The 13,757-nt window shown below is 43.1% G+C and overlaps 1 pseudogene; it reads right to left on the bottom strand.

Moving 5' to 3' along the window:
• Positions 1 to 12,711: 12,711 nt before the first annotated feature.
• On the bottom strand, positions 12,712 to 13,413 carry LOC139834047 (uncharacterized; annotated as a pseudogene).
• Between the last annotated feature and the right edge of the window lie 344 nt (positions 13,414 to 13,757).

The following is a 13,757-nucleotide window of genomic DNA, read 5'->3' as shown; positions in this document are numbered from 1 at the left end:
GCAAACTTCAGCGTTCAATCTATGGACTGAAGCAAGCATCAAGAAGTTGGAACCGACGCTTTGATAAGGTGATCAAAGACTTCGGGTTTATACAGTGTCATGGAGAGGCCTGTATTTACAAGAAAGTGAGTGGGAGCTACAGTAGCATTCACGATATTATATGTAGATGACATATTATTGATCGGGAATGATATAGAACTATTAAGCGGTGTTAAGGGTTATTTGAATAATAGTTTTTCAATGAAAGACCTTGGTGAAGCATCGTATATATTAGGCATCAAGATTTATAGAGATAGATCAAGACGCCTAATAGGGCTATCACAGTACATATCTGGACAAGATTCTAAAGAAGTTTAGAATGGACGAAAGTAAGAAAGGGTTCTTACCTATGTTACCAGGCAAGGTATTGAGTAAAACTCAAGGACCGGCTACGGCGAGAAGAAAGAGAAAGGATGTGTAACATCCCCTATGCCTCGGCGATAGGATCTATCATGTATGCCATGCTATGTACTAGACCGGATATAGCACATCTTTGTTAGTTTGACTAGCAGATATCAAAGTGATCCGGGAATGGAACAACGGACAGCGGTCAAGAATATCTGAAGTACTTGAAAAGAACTAAGGATATGTTTCTTTGTTATGGAGGTGACCAAGAGCTCGTTGTAAACGGTTACACCGATGCAAGTTGGAACAACGATCCTGATGACTCTAAGTCACAATGCAGGTACGTGTTTATATTGAATGGTGCTTTGCGATGGCTGGGCAAGCTCGAAGCGGTGCACGGTGGCGAAGTCTTCAACAGAATCGAGTACATAGCGGCTTCGGAGGCTTCATCGAAGCGGTATGGATGAAGAGGTTCATTGTAGAGCTCGGTGTGGTTCCTAGTGCATTGGACCCATTAATCATTTCTTGTGATAACATGGGTGCCATCGCCAATGCACAAGAGCCAAGGTCACACAAGAGGCTGAAGCATATCAAGCTGCGTTACCACTCGATTCGCGAGTACATCAAAGATGGAGAAGTAAAGATTTGCAAAGTACACACTGATCTGAATGTAGCAGATCCGTTGACTAAAGCTCTCCCTAGGGCAAAGCATGACCAACACCAGAATGCCATGGGTGTTAGGTATATTACAATGTAATCTAGATTATTGACTCTAGTGCAAGTGGGAGAGTGAAGGAGATATGCCCTAGAGGCAATAATAAAGTGGTTATTATTTATATCTTTATGTTTATGATAAATGTTTATATATCATGCTAGAATTGTATTAACCGAAACATTAGTACATGTGTGATATGTAGACAAACAAGAAGTCCCTAGTATGCCTCTTAAACTAGCTTGTTGATTAATAGATGATTAGTTTCATAATCATGAACATTGGATGTTATTAATAACAAGGTTATGTCATTGTGTGAATGATATAATGGACACACCCAATTAAGCGTAGCATAAGATCTCGTCATTAAGTTATTTGCTATAAGCTTTCGATACATAGTTACCTAGTCCTTATGACCATGAGATCATGTAAATCACTTATACCGGAAAGGTACTTTGATTACACCAAACACCACTGCGTAAATGGGTGGCTATAAAGGTGGGATTAAGTATCCGGAAAGTATGAGTTGAGGCATATGGATCAACAGTGGGATTTGTCCATCCCGATGACGGATAGATATACTCTGGGCCCTCTCGGTGGAATGTCGTCTAATGTCTTGCAAGCATATGAATGAGTTCATAAGAGACCACATACCACGGTACGAGTAAAGAGTACTTGTCAGGAGACGAGGTTGAACAAGGTATAGAGTGATACCGAAGATCAAACCTCGGACAAGTAAAATATCGCGAGACAAAGGGAATTGGTAATATATGTGTATGGTTCATTCGATCACTAAAGTCATCGTTGAATATGTGGGAGCCATTATGGATCTCCAGATCCCGCTATTGGTTATTGGTCGGAGTGAGTACTCAACCATGTCCGCATAGTTCTCGAACCGTAGGGTGACACACTTAAAGTTGGATGTTGAAATGGTAGCACTTGAATTATGGAATGGAGTTCGAATATTTGTTCGGAGTCCCGGATGAGATCCCGGACATCACGAGGAGTTCCGGAATGGTCCGGAGAATAAGATTCATATATAGGATGTCATTTTATGTGAAATAAAATGTCGCGGAAGGTCCTATGGAAGGTTTTGGTTTCGGGTCTTATTCGAAGACTTGGACACCAACACTTGGGATCCACCTATATAATGAGGGGCCAAGGGAGGGGGCCGGCCACCCCAAGACCACAAGTTGGCCGCCCCCCATAGAGTGGCCGGCCACCCCTCCCAAACCCTAGCCAAGCTCCTCTCCTCCATATTGCCCGCATAGCTTAGCGAAGCTCCGCCGGACTTCTACACCGCCACCGACACCACGCGCCGTCGTCTTGTCGGATTCAAGATGAGATACTACTTCCGCTGCCCGCTGGAACGGGGAGGTGGACGTCGTCTTCATCAACAACCGAACGTGTGACCGAGTACGGAGGTGCTGCCCGTTCGTGGCGCCGGAACCGATCGTGATCAAGATCTTCTACGCGCTTTTGCAAGCGGCAAGTGATCGTCTACCGCAGCAACAAGAGCCTCATCTTGTAGGCTTTGGAATCTCTTCAAGGGTGAGACTCGATACCCCCTCGTTGCTACCGTCTTCTAGATTGCATCTTGGCTTGGATTGCGTGTTCGCCGTAGGAAAATTTTTGTTTTCTATGCAACGTTATCCTACATTTTATAGATCCATTTACTTTCAAAAAGTATTCATCTATCTTGGATTTCATGGCGTACAGCCATTTTAACGGAGTCAGGGCCCATCATAGCTTCTTTGTTTGTAGTTGGTTTATCATTATTCATAATCAATCCTTTGTCCACAAATCATTTATTTGATCACAAAGTAAACCATACCTACAAGGTTCAATATGTACTTCGATTTCCATGGCTAAAACATTTTGTAGTCATGGGAGCCATGATCGTCGTGGTCGCTTAGGAATCAATTTCCGATGCTGCGCTACACCGATCATTATGCTCAGGTTCATAAACCTTATCAAATTATATTGTCCTCCCACTCAAATACTTCACTAGAAACAATTTCTTGGAAATAAGAAACATTGACAAACACTTTTGTCTTTGTCTACATAGTGGGAAGAATTCCCAATCAATTCTCTGGGATAACCAACAAAGACATTCATCCGATTTTGGTTGTAAACTTATTTACTTATGCTATGCATACCAAAATTTTAAGAAAAGACTATTAGGATTCATACCCATACCATAACTCGTATGGTGTCATTTCAACGGATCATGATGATGCTCTATTAAGTGTAAAAGCGGTAGTCACTAAAGCATAATCCACAAAAATATAATGGCGTCATAATATTTTATCTCATCATTAATCCAACAAGGTTTGGATACATCTCTCGGATACTTCATCATCACTATGATACTCCAAGAAACGTGAGTTGTAGAACAATTTCATAACTCTCTTAGATGTTCGCTAAAACTCGTAATTCAAATATTTCCACCATGATCCAATCATAGATATTTGACTTTTCTATTACGATGATTTCCACTTCATGCTGAAATTTATTTGAATCCATTCAAAATGTTTCAAACTTTTCCTTATTGAATATATCCACATATATACTCAATTCATTGTTTGAAAGTTTTCATGAAGTAGAAGAATCTCCACTTTTCAACTATGCCCAGTGAACCACATACATCATCATGTATTTTTCACTAAGTTAGTTGCCGTTCAACTTTTGGCCTATGAACGGTATTTTAATCATTCTCTTTAGAAAAAGATTTTGCAAGCGCCAAATGATTCAAAAATCAAATGACTCCAAAAATCCATTTGCATGGAGTTCCTTTATGCGTTCCTTTCTAACATGACCTAAATGGCGGTTCAACAAATAAGTGAAATTCAAATCATTTGCCTTATGGCATGTTAGCGTCGATGTTATGTATGTGTGTTTCACCATTAAGATTTATAATAACTTATCCATCGTACATGGAGTAATGTCATAATTTAAACAACTCATTGTTTTTATTTGACCGAGCAAAATAACAATTTATTAAGCTCTTTATTATAAATTCTAAGGGCTAGATAGAATGCCAATGACGAACACAATAACACTTTATTTTTGTTCCTGATGTGCATTCCTATCATATTCCTTGTCAGTCACTTAGGCCATTGTATTCTTGTATTGCGTTGTTTTGTATGACACTTCATACCAACCAATATAGTACTAATACCCAAGAATTTCATAGTGTGAGTTAACTAGGAATACAACCATAACATGTATATCATTTATATACACACGAGCTAGACTTTCTAGTCTTCTCTTTTCTTTTTGCCAAAATATCTTTTGCAGTTTCTCTTTTAGCTTTCCTCATTATTCAGAAAAACACTTCAACATCATTAACTTCTAGGTTTGTTGGTCAAATACCAATAACCTTGAGGTTCTTACTTTGAAGTTGATCATCATATGACAAGTGTTCCAGATTTCACTATTAGTAACTTTGTAATATGATGAACAATTTCACTCATAATTTTATCCATCATATCATGACGACTTTCCGAGACCATGTCTGTACATGCTAGGCTCGTAAAGTTTTAACCTTGGTATTTGCATGTGCAAATCTAGCTTGCACCCGTTTTATGCACACGTAGAATCTATTACACCCGATCATCACGTGATGCTTCGAAACGACGAGTCTTAGTAACGGTGCATATTTAAGGATGGTCACTTCATGGATATGCGAATATGGTTAGTGCCCCAATAGTTGGAGGATTGTGACGCCTTGCGTCTTCAACCTTCGTACATTCCCATAAAACTTATGAGTTTATGTAGTCTCACCAAACTTTATTCTATCATCTTGCAATAAGGTCTTAGATATCACATATATCTCATACTTTGATTATTTCTGAAAACTAAATTTTTAGCTCCTTACTTTTCAAACAGATTTGAACTTCAAGTTTCACGGAGACAAGATAACTTTAGGTACTAATTGAAACCATAGCTCTTTGAATCAACAATGTGAGGTTTACTAAAAGTTTGCAATAGGACTTAATCAATTCTTGATTCTTTAACAATACGGTACCAATCCGTAAAGTTTCTTGTCAGATTTTAACAGTATTTCTATCTCAATTACAAGACTAGCGCATGGTAGAAAACGGATGCCAATACTACAAAATTAATTCAAAATACTACTCAGACTATGTTTATGATAATTAGTTCATGTTTTAATCTAATTACTAATGAACTCCCACTTAATACAACATCCCTCATAGTTGTTAAGTGGTACACGATCCAAATTCACTACACCAAAAACCGATCATCACGTGAGATGATGTAGCTTCAATGGTGAACATCAACATGTTGATCATATCATCCATATGACTCGTGTTCAACCTTTCGGTTTCCGTTGTCCCGAGGCCATGTCTGTACATGCTAGGCTCGTCAAGCAAACCCAAGTATTCCGCGTGTGCAACATGGCTTACACCCGTTGTATGTGAATCGTTGAATCTATCACATCCGATCATCACGAGATGCTTCGAAACGACGAACTGTTACAACGGTGCATACGAGGAGAACACTTTATTATCTTGATATTAATGTGAGGGATCATCTTATAATGCTACCGTCGCGATCTAAGCAAAATAAGATGCATAAAGGATTAACATCACATGCAGTTCATATGTGATATGATATGGCCCTTTTGTCTTTGTGCCTTTGATCTTCATCTCCAAAGCACGGACATGATCTCCATCATCTTTGGGCATGATCTCCATCATCGTCGGCGTAGCGTCAAGGTCCATGGCGCCGTCTTCATGGTTGTTCACCTCATGTAGCAACTATTACAACTAATTTGAAATACCTCTCAACATGAAATATAAAGACAACCATAAGGCTCCTGCCGGTTGCCACAATACAATAATGATCATCTCATACATATTCATCATCACATTATGGCCATATCACATCACCAAACCCTGCAAAAACAAGTTAGACGTCTCTAATTTGGTTTGCATATTTTACGTGGTTTAGGGTTTTCGAGAGAGATCTAATCTACCTACGAACATGAACCACAACGGTGATACTAATGTTGTCAATAGAACAGTAAATTGAATCTTCACTATAGTAGGAGAGACAGACACCCGCAAAGCCTCTTATGCAATACAAGTTGCATGTCGAACGAGGAACAAGTCTCATGAACGCGGTCATGTAAAGTTAGTCCGAGCCGCTTCATCCCACTATGCCACAAAGATGCAAAGTACTCAAACTAAAGATAACAAGAGCATCAACGCCCACAAAACCATTGTGTTCTACTCGTGCAACCATCTATGCATAGACACGGCTCTGATACCACTGTAGGAAAACGTTGCATAGAAAACAAAAAATTTCCTATCGCGAACACGCAATCCAAGCCAAGATGCAATCTAGAAGACGGTAGCAACGAGGGGGGTATCGAGTCTCACCCTTGAAGAGATTCCAAAGCCTACAAGATGAGGCTCTTGTTGCTGCGGTAGACGTTCACTTGCCGCTTGCAAAAGCGCGTAGAAGATCTTGATCACGATCGCTTCCGGCGCCACGAGCAGGCGGCACCTCCGTACTCGGTCACACGTTCGGTTGTTGATGAAGATGACGTCCACCTCCCCGTTCCAGCGGGCAGCGGAAGTAGTAGCTCCTCTTGAATCCGACAGCACGACGGCATGGTGTCGGTGGTGGTGGAGAAATCCGGCGGAGCTTCGCTTAAGCGTGCGGGATGTGGTGGAGGAGAGAGACCGCTAGGGTTTGGGGAGAGAGGGGGAGGCTAGGGCGCCGGCCAAGGGCAGCCCTAGGTGGTGCGGCCAAGAGTAAGCAGCCCCCTCCCTCTCCTCCTCATTATATAGGTGGAAATCCCCAAGTGTGGGTATCCAAGGCTTAGAATAAGACCCCAACAATGAAAACTCCCATATGTAGGGAAACCTACCCAAGGTGGGAATCCCACTTGGGGTGGGATTCCCCCCTTCCATGAGGGGGGTTGGCCGGCCACCCTAGGGGAGTCCACCTTGGACTCCTCCCCTTTAGGGTTGGCTAGCCATGCAAGGTGGAGTCCCTCCGGTACTCTACTTTCCATGGTGATTTCTTCCGGACTTTTCTAGAACCTTCTAGAACCTGCCATAAATGCACCAGATCATTTCCAAATTTGGAATATGACTTCCTATATATGAATCTTATTCTCCGGACCATTCCAGAACTCCTCGTGATGTCCGGGATCTCATCCGGGACTCCGAACAAATATTCGAACTCCATTCCATATTCAAGATCTACCATTTCAACATCCAACTTTAAGTGTGTCACCCTACGGTTCGTGAACTATGCGGACATGGTTGAGTACTCACTCCGACCAATAACCAATAGCGGGATCTGGAGATCCATAATGGCTCCCACATATTCAACGATGACTTCAGTGATCGAATGAACCATTCACATACGATACCAATTCCCTTTGTCACGCGATATTTTACTTGTCCGAGGTTTGATCATCGGTATCACTCTATACCTTGTTCAACCTCGTCTCCTGACAAGTACTCTTTACTCGTACCGTGGTATGTGGTCTCTTATGAACTTATTCATATGCTTGCAAGACATTAGACGACATTCCACCGAGAGGGCCCAGAGTATATCTATCCGTCATCGGGATGGACAAATCCCACTGTTGATCCATATGCCTCAACTCATACTTTCCGGATACTTAATCCCACCTTTATAACCACCCATTTACGTAGTGGCATTTGATGTAATCAAAGTACCTTTCCGGTATAAGTGATTTACATGATCTCATGGTCATAAGGACTAGGTAACTATGTATCGAAAGCTTATAGCAAATAACTTAATGACGAGATCTTATGCTACGCTTAATTGGGTGTGTCCATTACATCATTCATATAATGATATAACCTTGTTATTAATAACATCCAATGTTCATGATTATGAAACTAATCATCCATTAATCAACAAGCTAGTTTAAGAGGCATACTAGGGACTTCTTGTTGTCTACATATCACACATGTACTAATGTTTCGGTTAATACAATTATAGCATGATATATAAACATTTATCATAAACATAAAGATATAAATAATAACCATTTTATTATTGCCTCTAGGGCATATCTCCTTCACCTACTTGTGCGGGGCGGGAGAGGAAATATAGGGAAAACCCACCATCCCATTTCAGCTAGGGCGCGTGGACATTTCAGATTTTGCACCCCGTTTTCCCCCGCGCCGCCGCCAGAAACCTTCAGATCCGGCCCCCTCCGCCGTCCACCGAGCCGCGCTGCGCTGCGTCCACGCCCGCCGGAGATCCGCGCCCCTCCGCGCGCGCCGCCGCACCCCCACTGCTGTCTCCTCTGCCGTCAAACCCACGGTGAGTACTCCGCCGCGTTCCTCTTCGTTTTCATCGGTACAATCGACGTGTTTGGAGGTTGATTTATGCTTCACGGTGGTAGATGACTTCGGAGGATGTGCATATGGAAGATTTGGTGGATTCGTCGACCGATTGGTCCTCGTCGGATTCCAACGATTCGGACCTCGACGAACTGCTGAACGATGACGACACGAAGATGATGCTGCTCTTGTTCGGCATGAAGGAAATGGAGGACCGCGCCAAGCTGCTGGATCGAGAGAAAGGATCCACTATGGGGCGTATGTGCATTCCGCGGAACAACACACTCGGCCACGAACAGTGATGCAAGATTATTTTGCCGAGGTGCCGACCTATTCTCCCCGCCTCTTCCGTAGAAGGTATCGAATGCGAAGGAGTTTGTTCGAGAGAATCGTCAGAAATTGTGAGGCAAATTGCGATTACTTCAAGCAAAGGAGGAACGCTGCCCATGTCATGGGATTTAGCCTATTTCAGAAAATATCAGCCGCCATGAGGGTGATTGCATACGGTAACCCAGCAGACTATACCGATGAGTACCTTCGCATTGGTGTACAAACAACCACGGATTGCGTGCGTATGTTTGCCAAGATGGTGATCAAGTTGTATGGTGAGACGTATCTCCGAACTCCAGATGAGCAAGATACGAAGAGACTCATGGAGATCAATGAAAAGAGGGGGTGGCCGGGGATGCTTGGTAGTTTGGATTGCATGCATTGGACATGGAAAAATTGTCCAAAAGCATGGCATGGAATGTATTATGGCAAAAGCCATGATGCTACCATTGTTCTTGAAGTTGTGCCCTCGCAAGACTTATGGATTTGGCATGCTTTTTTTGGACTGCCGGGGACACTCAATGAAATCAACGTCTTGAATAGATCCTCTTTATTTGCAAGCCTAGTTAAGAGTGAAGCTCCAACTTGTAACTACAAAGTTATGAACAATGAGTACACCATGGGTACTATCTCACATATGGTATTTACCCTAACTATGCAACTCTTGTCAAGTCCATTAAAGAGAAAAATGACAATGCTTTGACAAGAAAAGAAGCTTGCTTCACCAAAAATCAAGAGGTATGCCGCAAGGACATTGAGAGAGCTTTTGGTGTTTTGCAAGCAAAGTTTGCCATTGTCCAGGGTCCTGCAAGGTTTTAGGACAAGGAAACTCTTGTTGAAATCATGACATGTTGTGTGATTCTTCACAACATAATCATTGAAGATGAGAGAGGGTTGAACTTGCCATGTTTCTATGACAATGTTGGCACCCGAGTGCAGCCCCAGCGGAACCCTGGTTGGATTGAAGCTTTTCTTGCAGCGCATCGCAGCATTGAAAATGCCGAGACTCATCACCAGCTCACCCAAGATCTGATTGATCACCAATGGCAGTTGCATGGCCAATGAGTTTTTACATTCATATCCTATTGTTGTATGTGTGAAACAGTTATCTTGATTGTTTGATTGCCGGAACATTTATTATTTGTTTAATTCTTCCATTAGATCATTTATTGACAGTTCTGAAAAACATTATTGTAATAATTATGACGATTATTGTGTGATTTAAAACTTTTATTCAATGTGAATGTTGTATTGTTTCTAATATCCAATTTGTCAAAAACCCTGTTTTGAGGGGTTGGAAACTCGTCCGAGCTAGCAGACCCCGTATCCCCACCCCGTAAAACAGAATATGAAAAGTGAATACAAGGCTCTCTACTCGCGTTTTACGGAGCAGAAAAATAGGGATCTGTTAGACATGCTCTTAGTACTTTAAGAAAGTCTTGTATGCTATCGTAGAGCTCAGAGGAGAGATGATCAAGCTGCCATCTGCAAGCACTCCCACCAAGATCGAACATAGTTAGAAGATCAAACATAGTTAGTTGGTTTCCATATTTCATGGTTCGGATACGAAGTCGGAAAAAAAGTACTCCAGTATTACACTTGTCTCGATACTATCAGTCGTATTTTGACACTACAAGAACGGCAGCAGAAGAATTACTCAAAGCATCACAACAAGATGGATTATTCACAGTTGACCAACTCAAGCAATGAGCCCCAACAATAAGTCTAATAACAATTATGAAAAAAAAAGTGACAGGGAAAATAAACATCAGCTAGCTTTACACACAGTTGCTGATTGGTACAAACTCTCAAATTCAATGTCACGTTCTTAGACAAGGAGCACTCATATCGCCGCTTCTTACATTAATTGGGAAGAACAACATAGACATGACCTTAGCCAAGTGAAGCTCTGTAGATCGCCATCCTGTAATCTTGTAGATAAGTCGGTACCCGGTGCCAGAGCTCCACACTACTGAAATCGCAAGCACTTTGAACTTGCAATGCTGATCAGATTTCGACTATATCAAACCTGAACAAACAAGACAAAGGTTCAGAGCGAAGAAGATTTTCCATCCAATTTCTGCATGTGCTTATGCACTTATGCAGTCAGGTAGTGTCACATGGAGAGGCAGGATAGGATTGCCAAATTGCTAATATTGATCTCAACTGAACTTGATCATGTGACTGCAAACAATTTCTTAAGTGTGTTTATCACTGTAATCTGCAACACAGGTTGGAATACATTGCCGGACAGAGGCAACAGAAGATAAAAGAATCGGTCCTATAAAACTCTGGGTCATACAGAGAATCTTGTTTGTGACCGTACTAGTTATGCAGATTTATTTCAAAACAACATCGCAAGATAAAATCATACGTGTGAAGATGGCTAAAAAAACTTTTCTATGTCGTTGTCTATCAGATGAAATTTTACAAAATAAGTTGTCCTTGATTTGAGTGAATTACCTCGAGGTTTAAACAATGCAAAGTAAACTGGATCTACGCTTGTATTCCTTCTACTTTACCTTGAGCATGCAAACTGCTACTCGGAAATAGTTGCTGCGATCTGGGTTTTTGTGATTCCAGCAGCACACTTAGGGTGGCAACGCGGCGTCTGCAAACACCTGTTCCACGTCCCGCAAACAAAAAGCTATAGCAAATGGAGGAGATTTAATGCAGCTGTAGTGTAAATATATGAAACCCGCATCCCGCCCCGCTTGACAGCCTAAGCACACTCATGCACAAGCTACTTGTATGCAATATCTCTTTTTTCTTACTAACCTCATGCTCTTAACACGGTAATTGGAAAGTAAATAATATAACGAAATTATGTTTCTGGGCTTTCCCACGAGGACAAGAAAATACATATTATACTAAATCAAGTAAGAATTACTGACTGCAGGCAAGTCATGTGATGATTATATGGAGGGAAAGAGCTAACTAGGATACAAAAAATGATTTTACCACTTCATACTGCCCTTGAAGACAGCAGTGATGGTGGGAAGTTGGTATATATCCGTGTCTCAGACTTGGGCACTAAACGCATGCGCTGCTTCTCGCAAACACTCTGAAGCTTGAATGTCTTCATGTCAATTGAGAAATATCTAGTCCGTGACGAGGCTTCTGTCCTTGTCAAGAGCAAGTACCTCTCTGTTGCATCTTCGATGCGATAATTGTACCTAGGATCTAGCGAGATTCTCTTCTCAGTCTGCCACTGGCTTGGGCTCTTGCCTTTGGTTCGTGCAACGGCGTAGCAGAGAACAGACGCAGTTCCGCGATGGAAACCGAACATCCCAATCCTGCCATCACCTGCCCCCACGATGGCTAGATCCGCCCTTCCCCAGTTACCGGGCGGAAGGTCGGTCATGGAGAACTCCATCCTCACGGGTGTCGAAACGACGGCAACCTTTTCTCGCTCCTCCATCGAGGTTGCCGAATCGGGCGGTGTCCCAGTAGAAGCAGCCATTTGCGTAATGGCGCCCGAGTCTCCTTATGGAAGCAGCCATATGCATAGTGGTCGCCTCGCTCCGATCGATGCGGATTTGGTACACATGGGCACCAGTGATCTTGTTTTTAAAATAAATTAAAAATCATATTTTTGAGTTTCAAAAAATTCTGGAAAAAATATCTGCATATAGCCAATAATGTATCCCACAAACGTGTAAAATATCAATTTCAAATACTTTATATTTTAAGCTACACAAAAAAGACAAAAGTGCAGATCTGAGTAGTCATTTTCAAATCTACAAAAACATGTCAGATTTGTTATTTTTGTCTAGCTCAAAGTAAAAAGAATTTTGGGTTGAGATTTTTCATGATTGTGAGATGTATCACTAACAATCTACAGAATTATTTTTCAGATTTTTTGATAACTAATAAATATTTTTAATTTTTATTAAAAGTAGCGAGAGCACTGGAGCTCGGGAGTCAAAAGCACTTTTCGCCGATGCCATCGCTATAATTCTTGGATGCAGCGGCTTGCCATTGTCCGGTGTTTGACGAGAAGACGAAGGCCGCCACCCTGGTGGTGAAATGTGCCACACAGATCACTCTGAATGTTGTCTCTAGTTCCTCGCCGAGGGGAAGGAGGAAATGCTCCACCGAGGTGGCTAGGTCTTGAGGTAGTGGGGGAGCAGGACGTACCGCCGGTGCAAGGGGTCGCACACGGCGACCTCCCTGAAGACCGGCGCCCACTCATCTTCTTGGGGGTCGACGAGGAGGACGCGGCCGTCGCGGATGTCCCGGATGGCCCATCGGCAGTGGGAGGGCAGGAAGGAGAAGGAGAAGTCGGCAGCGTGTGCGAGCGCGCGGGCGGCGGGCGCGGAGGGTTGGGCGGGAGAGCTGGGTTGAAGCCGTCGTGGTCGAGGAAGCCGAGGAGTGGCGGGGCGTGGAGGCGGCGGAAGCTGCGGATGAAGGACTGGTCGGTGACGAGTCGGCGGAAGGAGATGCACGCGGCGGAGGTGCGGGCGAGGTCTTCTGGGGCCGGTAGACGGAGGAAGATCTCCATCAGGAGGTGGTCGGGGATCTCCATCAGACGCGACGCCACTTCGCTGCTGGTCGCCATTGGAGGGGAAGTAGAGGCCATCCGGGACGGGGACAGGAGAGCCGGCCGCCGGGGAACGTCGACGAGATGCGGCTGTGTGCGGGTGCTGGTGGAGTTGGGAATGGGCTTGGCCGGTAACGTGCCCAGATTTCAGGGCTTCTCAGGCCCAGCATCTCAGTTGAGCTTCAGACTCCGATAAAAAAAACGAAACAAACAAAAAGTTGAGTTTTAGACTACAGAATTTCCTTTTGGTGTGCATACTCCCCGAGATGTGCATGCTACTTTGAATTTTTTGAATGAGTGATTCAAAGGGCATATGTACTAGAACGCGAGCGCTTAAGGGAGGCGCTAGGATATTATTTCCCCCCATTACGTCAATTCCCTATTGATCTCGAGAATTTGGCTAGCATCGCCGCCAAATCATGCGTTG

This window comes from Lolium perenne, chromosome 7, assembly GCF_019359855.2.
Source record: "Lolium perenne isolate Kyuss_39 chromosome 7, Kyuss_2.0, whole genome shotgun sequence".
In the NCBI taxonomy this organism is placed as follows: Eukaryota; Viridiplantae; Streptophyta; class Magnoliopsida; order Poales; family Poaceae; genus Lolium; species Lolium perenne.
The sequence above is the reverse complement of the archived record's forward strand: the minus strand, read 5'-3'. Positions and strand labels throughout refer to the sequence as shown.